Source organism: Ambystoma mexicanum, chromosome 6q (assembly GCF_040938575.1).
Source record: "Ambystoma mexicanum isolate Mex_15411 chromosome 6q, UKY_AmexF1_1, whole genome shotgun sequence".
Taxonomy (NCBI): Eukaryota; Metazoa; Chordata; class Amphibia; order Caudata; family Ambystomatidae; genus Ambystoma; species Ambystoma mexicanum.
Window position 1 is genome coordinate 356,083,714 of NC_090937.1, and position 10,565 is coordinate 356,094,278.

The window sequence follows — 10,565 nt, forward strand, 5'->3', positions numbered from 1 at the left end:
AGCGGGGTAGGTGTATTCTGGGGCGTGCACGGGGAGTTTTAGATGTGTTTTCGCTGGCGCGAGCGGGATATGTGTATTCTGGGGCATGCGTGGGGAGTTTTGCACGCGTTTTCGTGGTTGGGGGGCTGTATGCTGGTCCACTGGCCTTTGCGCCAGGTACTGGATTTGTGCGATTTCTTTGGCGCACAGGGCGGGTTGGAGGCGTAACTGGCGCTGCTGCAGGGTCGCTGCGCCACGGCTGCTTATGGATATTTTAATCCATGAATACGCTGTGCGCCTAATTGTGTTTTGGCACACGCGGCTGGCGCAGACTGCCGCACGCGCACTCTGTGCGCCAGCCACGGCCACGTGTGCCACTTGTGCGCCGATTTCTATGAATTACCCCTCAGTGTGTGTGTGAACACGGTGTTCACGGGAGCATCCCTGTGGAATGATATGCATGATGGCACGTCCTTCAATAATGTACGAGCGCAGGTATGGGATGCACTGCAGAGAACCTTCCCTGATACCCCTGATTTACACTCAATAATCAAGTGCAGTATAGGGGACAAGGAAGATGCTGTGCAGTTCATTCTTTGCGTGTAGGAGATGTAGCGGGTGGAGACCGGCACGGCTTGGGACCAATCCACCTCCCTATTTTACTTCATTATCAAAAGGGGCCTCCCAAAGGAGGTACAGAAGGCGCTTTATAAAATAGCTGGGATAGAAGCCAAGGGCTGGCCAGAAATACAAAGCATCATAGTACACCATTGCAGGAGGATCAAAGAAAGAGAAAAAGAAACAGCACAGAGGAGGCCAATCTGGTACAGAGCAAGTTAGTGAAGCTCGAGGCAGTAACAGCAACACAGCCCCCAGAGCAGCCGGGAGAGGAAAAGGAGGTGTCTATAGCGATACAAGCTAGGATGTCTGCAGCATGGCCGACAATGGACAGGAACAGTGGGGCGGAGAAGGGTGTTACAGGGGACCCCAGTGGCAAGGAAGGCCCGGCAGAAGAAGAGTTGGGTACAGAGGACAACGGGGAGGAGGATATTTTGGACAAGGACCAAGGGGGAGGGGACAATCTGGTCATGCGGGAGATGGGGACATTTTGCAAGGGAATGTCAGAGTAGGCCTGTGGGGAACTACCAAAATAATCACAGATATGGAAATGAACAACAATACGGACACCCACACCTGGGCAGCCCTTATGGTCTACCCATGGGAAAAAATGAAAGTGACGGGCAGCCGGAAAGCAGGCCCCCACCAGGGTAGAGCACGTTCAGACTTCCCCCCCTGCACTGTATGCAAAGCCGTCCAATGCAGCAAAACCAAATAACACACACGCATGCAAACAGATTCGCCACTTGTGCTAATGGCGCACCATCTCCATTCCAGGGAACGTGTGTGCTCAGTGATAATCTCTTCACATGCCCCGGGACAGAAACCCACCCAAACTAGGACAGCCCACAGAGAGCACTTGCGTATCCCGTACTATGAACTATCTTGCGACCAGATGAGGAACCGCTGGTGGGGGCAGAGATGGGAAACAAACAGTTCATCTTTATGGTGGATTTAGGGGTGGAAACATCAGATTTGCCTGAAGGCAATTTTCTGCTATCTGGCAATAATCTTGAGATGCAAGGTTTCTCTGGGGCAGCTGTCACGGTTCCATACACTGAACATTTTGATGACATAATAGGAGGTAAAACAGTGCGAGCACCCCCATTGTATCATGAAGAATCTCCTATAAACTTATTAGGTCGAGATCTCCTGAACAAGTTGAATCTGGCCATCGCATTCACTGAGAGAGGCATAGTATTTTCCAACCCGGGGATGTTCACACTTCGGGCAATGTTATTGATACAGACATTAGCAAAGGAGACAACAGTGCGAGGAATACCGACAAATGCTGACATGTTCATTTATGGGATATGAGTATTGGCTCGTGCAGTACCCGAGATAACATGAAAAGAGTGGAAAGTACCTTCAGATTTATTTTTTTGCCCTGTAGCCACACCTGAAATACTGCCAGGGACGGTGATTTCACTCGACTTAGAAGGGGTGCAAGTGTCAGCAAAACATATTGTAGCAATTGGCCTGGACCCATATGGGTGCGAATGCAGGACAGCACTGTCTATCGATCCAAGCATTCCACCAAGAACATTGACAGATGAAGATCTGTTCCCTGACAACGACACTGGTCGGGAGATTATACTAGAAATGTGTATGCCTTGTGATATAATGATTCAGAAAAGGGAAGTGGCAAACCCCCTCATGGCCGCTGTCAGTGCGCCGCCATCTTTTTGTGACGCAGACTTACAACACGTGCTGTCATATTTGTGGACCACAAACACATGATTTAGGGATATTGAGAGAAGTGAACCTAGTGAAAATTAAACTGAAACCAGATGCTGTCCTCCCAAGAGTAAAACAGTACCCCCTGTCCATAGAAGCAGAGGAAGGAATACGAACTAACAAATGCATTACTACAACAGGGTATCATTGTCCCCTCTAACTCCCCAGGTAGCACTGCGATTTATCAGATTAAAAAAGCAACAGGAGCAGTGTGGCGTATGATCCAGGATCTCCGCCCCCCTTAATGATATTGTCCAAAAAGAGTTCCCTCTCGTCCCTAATCCTGCGTCAATTCTGTGCAGCATTCCAAAAGAGGCAATCCACTTTACATTAGGGGACTTAAAAAATGCCTTTCTCTCAGTACCCGTTGATCCATAGTCACAATACTGCCCTGCATTCGCCATAGGGGGGGAGGAGGTACGGACATCACAGATTGCCTCAAGGGTACTGTGAGAGTCCAAGCCTATTCAATAGAATGCTACATGAAGACCTTGGCAACATTGAAGTACAGAGCACTATAATACAGTATGTGGCGATCACCTAATATGTAGTGGAGGACATTGACATTGTTGACACACAAAGGGTACAAAGTAGATAAAAGTAAACTGCAGTACTGTTTAGCAGAATTACTTTACTTGGGCCAGCTCATCTCATAAAACGGCAAAAGGATAGTAAAAGACAATGCAGCAGCAGTGCATGCCAGGGGTACGCAGCATACACACCTGCAAACATTACTTGACATCTGCAACTATTGCCGTGTGTGGATTTTGGATTATGTGGCGTACATGAGGCCACTGCTCAACGGCCTCAAGGAAGCACAAAAGGAAAAGGTTCCAATAAAGTTGACATCTGAAATGCACACAGCCTTCACAACATTGAAAGAACTGATAAGCACTGCCCCTGTTCTGGCGACACCTGATTGTGAGCGAGAATTTTGCTTATTTTCACACTCACTCCAATGGGATACTCATGACGGCAGTACTAACACAAAAAAAATAGTTAGGACACAAACCCCTATCATACTACAGGGGCGATTCAGTAATGCAAGGACATGTTGGGTGCGAACAATCTCTCGCAGCAGCCGCATTTGCATTAGAGAAAAGTGCAACGATTGTGATGGGCTTCTCTGTCACATTGTACGTTGAGCACTCTTTGTTTGCCATTCTTGAACGATCAAAATACACACTCACCACCCAAAAAGCATCGGCATACGAGATTTTTATCTCCAGCCCAAATGTCCACATGTTACGTTGTAAGACAGTAAACCCTGCAACATTTATCATAGAGCCCTGCACAGTACACCATATGCAGGAACATGACTGGGCCACATATGAGGAGGAAGGAGACGACATCCCTAAGGCAAGAGAAAATGCACTGGAGGAGGGTGAAGTATATTTTGTGGATGGGTCAGCATCAATATGCCCAGAGACAGGTGGTATGATTGGAGGAAGGAGAATATGAAATACTTGGACACAAACGTTTACCAATACACTACTCTGCCCAAGCAGCAGAGCGAATTGCCATGATAGAAGCACTACACGCAGCAAAAGGATGCACAGTAACAATATATTCAGACTCAGCATGTGATGCACATGGTAGTGTATCGCATTGGAGGAGAAGGGGGTTTCAGGAGAGCAGATGGGTCCCTGGTACAACATGCAGCGTTGCTTAACAATAGATTAAAGCGCTAGCAGAGCCATCAGTAGTAGCATTGGTGAAGTGCCAAGCACACACAAATAACAATGACAAAATATCACTTGAATGCAGCGGCGAATGCCGCAACCAAACAAGCAGCATATTTCTAAAAACAACAAACGACAGAATGTGTCTTAAAAGAGAAAGTACAAGAACCAACAGAGGAAGGATACAATGCCTTACCGATAGCACAAATAATTGAGATTCAAAAAAGATCACTGTTACAAGATCAAGTATTAAGGGCCAAAAAGTGCACCCAATCGCCTACTGATCTCCTATGGAGACAAGGTAGCACGGGAAAAGTAGTAATGCCTGTAGAATTGTTAATAGCATTTCAACAATTGCATTTCCCTGCCCACAGCTCCAAACAGCACATTGCTGCAGATATCCAGGAAGATTGGTTTGTACCAAACCTCCAGGAATATCTCCCTAAAATGTCCATTGAATATACAACATGCCAAACCTTTAATTCAGGGATGGCGCTCAGAAGGTCTGTTTCGTGAGCTGCATATTGATTATGCAGACATGGGAGAAAGGTGTAATGGAGCAAGATATTGGATTGTGGTGGTGTGCCCCTTTTCACACTGGGTGGAAGCAGGACAATGTGCCCACCCAGACGCGAAATGCGCAGCAAAGTTCCTGTTGAGGGAAGTGTTCCCAAGTTGGGGAATAGTGATGTCATAAGATCCGACAATGGAACACATTTTGTAAATGATCTTTTTAAAGAAGTGGAAGCATTATTAGCAATAAAACACAAAATGTGCTCGATTTATCACCAGCAAGCTAACAGATTGGTAGAAAAAAATCAACGGCCTCCTTAAAAGCAGATTGTCAAAACTATGTCACACTTTGAAGAAGAATTGTCTATTGTTTACGTTTGGCCCTCTTCCAGCTGCGCACACAGCCCAGTAAAGACCACCAGCTGTCCCCCCCATGAAATTGTGACAGGTAGGAGAATGCAAACTCCACTGTCACCAGTGAGAGGAATGTCGGATGCACATCGAACAGTGACAGTTCTAGGAGAGGAATTCAAAGAATACCTCACTCCATTAACCCGGGCAGTGCGATGCATTGCCAAACAAATAGCATTGCCTTTCACAAGAGAAAACAAAACAGATACAACAACTGCCGCTCCAGATGGCACCACAAAACCACTCTTGCCCAGTGACCTAGTGTATGTTCACAGTTTTGTATGGCGATGGAACTCACCAAGGGTCCATGGACCATTTCAAGTGGTCTACTGTACTCCCTTAGCAGTAAAAGTGAAAGGGCTTAAATATCAGGTGCACCTATCAGATGTAAGGAAGGCCGATGACAGTGTAGCACTAGAAACACTACAGGAAAATTAAAGGGATGTGGCAGTGCAGTAAATAGCAACATTTTGAAAATGACCAAACAGCAGTATAAGAAGTAATATTTAAAGTCTGTATATAAAGAAGAGTAGAAGACGTACAATAGAAAATACAATATGGTGTGAAAATATTTTCTTTCCTCTTGGTGTGCCCCTTTCCATGTTTTTTTTTGTTGTTGGTTCATTAATCCTCGACCCCGTTTTTTTGTTTTTGTTTCTGCAGGTGCTACAATGGTGGAAACGACGCCTTTAACTAATTGAATACCTCAGATAGATATTAATAGGAGTAGAATGAGTGCAACAAGGGCCTACAGTTATGACTGTGGGCTCTATTTTGTAGCAATAACGTTTAGTATTGTGATGTTAGGATTGATGATCTTTTGGGGCTTGTCATATTATGAGAGATAAAAGCCAAGCAGGGGAGGGGGAAAACTCAAGAAGGAGGACACCCGTTATGGGGCGGAATAAAATGTATGTAGAATAATACAAAGTTCCCCCATGCTGCTAGTAATGCAACCAAAAGTACTTCAGAAACAGAAAGTAACGTTTGTAATGACAGTATGATTGTATTTTATGAAGATGATGCCTTAGAACAACCAGTCACGTTATCACAGCCTACCTCACACCCGAACAGAGTAACTAACTCATGGCTGGCCCAAATGTATAATATGTTCCCTACAGCTACTTCTCACGACCTGTTAAATACTCCTTACTGGCAACAAACAAATGACCCTAGTGGACTGGTAAAATAGAAATTATTCCCCCTTGTAACATCCCCGTGTCGTTCAATGCAAGAAAAACATTGTGTACTTAAAAGAAATTGTGCAAAAGGTCTTTAGGTTGGAAAAATACCTGTAAACAAAATAGTAGAAACAAAAGGCAAACAAAGCAATATAAATATGATCCATACAATGGGTTGGGTCTGGATAAAAATGGAAGACATTCGCCATCCAGGACAATTGAATAATTGGTACTCTGACATGAGTGCCACTGGGCAACAAGCGACAAGCAACAAACAGTAGTTGTTACATTTGCTCCCTGATACCTCATGCATCAGGGACTCCCAAGGTTTTAGTACCTTAAGAATCCCATTGTGGAAGCACAATGTCTGATTCATCTTGCACTATTTAGGATAAAGGACACTTTGCAGGCACACACAATATGTATGAAGCTCCTTCCAGCCGATTTCAGAATTTGTAAAAAAGGAATGCCACCTGCAGAATGTTTCAGAGAACCCTTCCTGGCAATAGAAGGAACACGATTTGCAGAAAACAAATGGCAGCAGTCAACATTCATGTGTAAAGCAGAAGGGCTGCGTGGCTTGTCTGACAACAGACTGAAATGAATGAATGACACGTGTGCACAAATCTGGACTGAACGTTTCCAAACTGACGTTGGTTACTGGCCTGGAAAAGCCAATACAGATAAACCATGAACAAACATATGAACTTTGCTTCCATACAGAAGGAGATGTACCCATGGGTTCTAATACACATTGCAATATGATTCTTGTCATTGCTGATCTGCAGCTCTAATGGATCAATACTGGGTGTTCGGGCAAACAGGCATACCTACACCTCCCGCCTGCATGGAATGGCGACTGTGTTCTGGCAACACTACACTCAGCACTGCTGGTGGTCCCTGAGAAACATATGGTAGGGGACACGGTGCAACACAAACTGTCACAAGTACCCCAACTGGAAGATGAAATATCACCCCTTGTGAACGTGCTGACAGAACATAAGCTACAAGAACAAGTATCACGAAAAAAAGAGAGCATCCAACTACATCTCTAAAGACTCTTCTGACCTCCTGGTGCATATATCCGCAAAGTACAAACTGTTCAATTCAGCTGAGATTCTTTGCATCATTGATCCCCAGTATCCAGGCCAGCGCAAATGCCAAGTGGCTTCAAATCGTGCGCTGGGAACTCATACAACTGGCAAATGACACTGAAGAGGGGTTCAATATCATCAAGAGCACTGAGACTAATGACGATGCAGAACAGGTATGTGCTCGACCTGCTTACAGCCATGGAAGGAGGCGTTTGCCAGAAAATCGGGAGCACATGTTGCACATTCATATCTTCATCCGACGCAAACAATGGGACACTCTCACATGTCATAAAGGCGGTGCATGAACTAGGAGTATGGATGAAAAAAGAGGGTGTCGTGCGACCAACAGACTGGTTAGCCACTGCATTCGAGTGGGTTCCATCTTGGCTTGGGACTGTGACAAAGATGCTGATCCCTATGATCGTTTTGTTTTCCTCTTGCTGAATTTTTGTGTGTGCCAGTTAGGGATCCAATGTTGTACCAAAACAATTCCTAATAGTGCAATGATGATGGTGACTATGTGCAGCCAGAAAGGGACTGACAGAGCACCTCACAGCACTAAGGATGCATAAGCACAAAACGGGGAGAGCAAATTTTGCATGGTGGCCGTATATAATACTGGGGACATAATTGACAACCTTTATCATCCCACCAGGAAAGAGCTACAAGATCTGGAAAATCACAGACACGTGTGGGTGGATTTAGATGGGGATGGAAATTGTATATACATGTCCTGAACCCCTGAAGAATATGCTCGACATGGGGGAAAGCCATGTCTGCAGAGCCTGGATACCAATAAAGAATACCCCAGCTTGGGATGAAGCAGTAAGAGTGGCAGAGGAACATTGATGGGATGGAACTAAGTAGTTTTTAAATTAGAAGTAACAAAAGGGGACAATGTTGGGGGAGAGGCGGTATATCCCACACCCCCTGCACCATTTCCGCACCAGGTAATTGTTGTGTGAGCTAAGGGCAGAGCCAATGCAGTCCTTTTTGGAGTCTTTCTACTGTGCCTATCATCTTGGGAGGAGCGTTCCCTTCAAAGCCTGCACCTGTTGTGCTGCGTGCGGCTGTGTGCACTTTTGCTGGCTGCAGACTGCTTCATTGGACAACCCCATGCCTTGTTTATTCCGGTTGAGCCGCTAAATATTCGCTGCTTGAATTGTAAGTACTTTATATTTCCCCAGGCCCACTGGCCTTACTGCCTGCCGCTTATAGCCCTTGGGCACGAATGCCATTGGCTGTTGTATGAAAAAGGGTGGATTATTGACTTTGTTCCCTTGACTGCAGTCTTTTGCGGCTTCTCCCACTATGACGCTAAAGCGCTGTACTGGCAGCCCCATAGCAGCACCGAAGTGTAGCGCGCTGCCTTAAATCAACTCGGTGCAATGGACAATTGGGCTGTGCCCATCACCTCCCTTGATGAGATCATTGAGCCCATATGCATGAAAAATCAGTACAGCATTTTATTGGATAGGCCAGCTAAAAACATGACGCACCACTTGTGTATGCCCTCAGAGAACTGTTGGGGAATCTTCCCAAGGGAACGGTGGCCAACTCGAAAATCACAGATTTTTATTCTACTGCCAAAGACGGGAATGTTGCTGAATCATCAGACGCCACTACTATGGTGAACCAGGCGAAAGTTGTCTCTTTTTCACCAACTACTATCTGTAGTCCTTTGCTGATAAGCAAGAAAAGGGTGTGAACATGGTGGCTACTTTTGCCCCAGATGTCGCAAATTTGTATATGGCAAACTATGAAAACAAGTTCATTCTTGGGAATGGTAATTCTCTTAGTACTCACCCAACGCTTAATTCCCACCTGCGCACCTGGTATCGTTATATTGATGATGTTTTTCTCATTTGGAAAGGGTCTATTCCATCTTTGACAGAGTTTCACGGGTGGCTTAACCAATGTGATAATAATATCAAATTCACTTTGGAATACAATCACTGACAAGTAAGCTTTCTCGATCTAGTAATAAAAAAGTCAGGAAATCGCCTGATCACCACTCTATTCAAGAAACCCACCAATAAGAATTCCCTCCTCCATTTTAATAGCTTTCATCCCTCTAGCCTACGCCAAAATCTACCGTATGGCCAATTCTTACGAATAAGGAGAAATTGCACAGAGAAAGAGGACTTTAGAATTCATGCTGAACAACTGAAGGAGAGATTGAAGGTGAGGGGATATCCAAATAAGTTGGTGAAAGATCAATTGAAAAGAGCAGAATTTACTGATCGAGAGACATGCTTGACCACCCGAGAAAAACAAAAGAATAAACGTCTAGTGTGCGTAACTACATTTAATCCTATTAGCAGTGACGTTAAAAGGATTATAAACAAGCATTGGAATCTAGTTAAACAGCCAGGGACGCTATAGCAGAAGCCCATGTTCGCATTTAAAAGAAACCAGAATCTGAGACAGAGACTTGTTCACACTTACAGGGATCCCAGAAAAGAACAATCAATCTCTACCCAGTGGGGTCTACCACAGATTCTTGGGCATTATAAGTGTGGTAAATGTGTGGCTTTTCCACTGACCGAGAGTAAACGGGAGTTCCATTATAGCAATCGTACATAGAAAATGAACTGCCATACAAATTGCCTGACAAAGAATGTAATCTATGTGATCTGTTGCCCTTGCCAACTACTTTACGTTGGCAAAACTACACGAGAAGTGAGACAGCGCATATCTGAACATAGGAGCTGTATTAGAAACTATGTTGCAGATAAGCCTCTCATGGAACATTTTGTAAAACTAAAGCATAAAGATACGGACCTATGGTGGTTCATTCTGCAACATGTCAAAACTAACATGAGAGGCGGTGATGTGGGCACAATACTGCACCGTATTGAACAACGGTGGATCCATACCCTAGATACTGTGCGGAACGGTTTAAATGTGCAAGTTGAGTGGAATGCTCTAATTACAAAAAATTGAATAAATATCTTTTATATCATCTGATGTATGTTGTTCTGTCAGAGGATATGCGGCGTTTGACACATGTAATATTTCTTGTAATACATTCAGTATATTCTAAAGAATGCCGTAAAAAATCTTTCTTGGATTGCATGGTGGTGATATGAAAACATGATAACTAGCACCCTTGCTCATTTTTGTGGAACCCATCACATAACTGATGAAAGAACACTAGAGTGTTAATTTATTTACATGCACAAAGTAGAATTTTGTATAGAACCATTTCAGTTTTTTGTAGTCTTAATTACTTGAATTTGTGTTATGTGTGGACAATGACAAAGGATGAAGTGGCCCTCTGTCGATCAGTACTTTAACATATACATGAATTCATTTGGCACTCTTATAGACACACCGACACACTTATA